Genomic DNA, 2,031 nt, shown 5'->3' with positions numbered 1-2,031 from the left:
ACAAACTCACATTCAGCTGACCATTGACTTGTACAAAAATGTACTTTGATTAAAGTACAATGTAAGTTGGGTAAAAAAATAAAAATAAAAGTACCCTGAGTAAAAATTACTGTTACATTGTATGGGACATAATTCCCGGCATGTTAAGCCTTGCTATGAGACATAAAGAAGAGCAAATAAAGGCAAATTAAAATGTAAAAAAGAAAAACCACACACATGCACACCAGCACATTGTCATGAATGGGTTTGTATTATATCGCAAAAAAAATAAAATAAAACGTATGCACAACAATGTATATATCTTACGAAATGACAGCTTTGTGTGTCAGTTAAGCTTAGGCACAAAGTTAAAGATCAATTCAATAAAAGGGTCAATTCCTCTCCAATCCTGACGCAAAGCAGGAAAGAACGGGCTGTGTTATTATTATTATTAACGTTAAATTTACATGAGGAGGCTAGGTGGGTGATTTTGTTGCTCTGGACCGGGAGACACGTTTCACACACTCACATGGCTCTTTCATGGCCTGGTTCCCTTGGCGCACCCGTGGCACCCTTGATCAGAAAGAACGCATTATGACAGTCGGGGGCATTAGACTGTAAGGGCCAATCACATTCACGACATTCACCCCCTTTATGAAACTGTCAGTGCTCCTCCCGACGCATTGACAGTTTGGGAATTAGTTTTCCTCAAAGAATATTTATTGTCTATTTGCATGACTAGGGACAGAAATTCCTTTTAAACTTTATGTTTTAACCAGAACCATCCCTTCCACATCATGCTGCTCGTCACAGTGCCATCTGCCTGTATTATGAATAAGAATGTTGACCTCCAGGTCGCATTTTGGCCAGCTTTGAAGATGACGCACACAGCTGCAGAGGCACCGGGAGATATTTCTGTATTTTCTGTCTTCTACAGACCACTCTACCTCTGTCTCCTTTTAAAAACTCACTTGACCCTCCCCTTCATGAAGTACAGCTGAGGTAACGGTGCATACATACTATATCCCAACAAAGGGGCTGCTGCACCGCAAACTCCAAAATCCAGCGATGAAAAAAGTAGGCCTATCTAAATATCTGTGTGAATGCGTGCATATAAACTAAAATGTTATTTTTATAATGCAAACAATGTAAATTATACATTAGTAGCATTACGTGGATATTGCTTGTTTGGAAGCCATGACGTCTCTCTCTCACGAGTGGATTTAAATTCTCTGTGCGGGCAAAGCATAGAAAGGGGAGGTAACTTTGTCCCTTATGACCTCATTAGGGGCAAGATTCTAGATCGGCCTATCTGAGCTTTCATTTTCTCAAAGGCAGAGCAGGATACCCAGGGCTCGGTTTACACCTATCGTCATTTCTAGCCACTGCGGGACCATAGTCAGGCTGGGGGAACTCATATTAATGTTAAAAAACCTCAAAAAGTGAAATTGTCATGCCATGGGGCCTTTAAAGAATGCCAATAAACCAAAGCACGTTTTTCTCCAATGAAATGCTGAGTGGACTAGTCGGACCCTTTTCCACAGTGCTGTGGAGGAAGGTCTGGCAATGCGAGATTACACAGAATGTAACCAGCGGATCTGCCGTGCATAAAAGTGTCTTGACAGTAGGGGTGGAACAATACACAGAAGTCGCAATTCGGTCCATACCTCGGTTCAGTCAACACGGTTCAGCAAGAGTTCGGTAAAATGGAGGGAAGGGAAAAGCAAAACAAAATGCAGAAGGCAATTGTTTTTTCTTTTGTCTCAGGCTGTCCCACCTAATGTCACGCTCCAGTCTCACGGTACAGTCTCTCCCTTAAGCTAGCTGCAACAGCCTGAAGTGTGTTAAGTAAGATGTAAACAGTAAAGAATTAGTACCCCACATCATCTCCAGACTCCATCTGGAATTTGTAAACAAAATAAGGCAATCAGCATTCAAAATACAGCATCTCTGTTCTCTGCAAAGACAAACTAAATTACCTTATTAATGCAATGTTATCACAACGTCTCCTGGCCATTTTTCACTGCAGAAAGCCACTCCCTGCCTGGCTAA

This window comes from Etheostoma cragini, chromosome 12 (assembly GCF_013103735.1).
Source record: "Etheostoma cragini isolate CJK2018 chromosome 12, CSU_Ecrag_1.0, whole genome shotgun sequence".
Classification (NCBI taxonomy): domain Eukaryota; kingdom Metazoa; phylum Chordata; class Actinopteri; order Perciformes; family Percidae; genus Etheostoma; species Etheostoma cragini.
Note: the sequence above shows the minus strand (reverse complement) of the source record.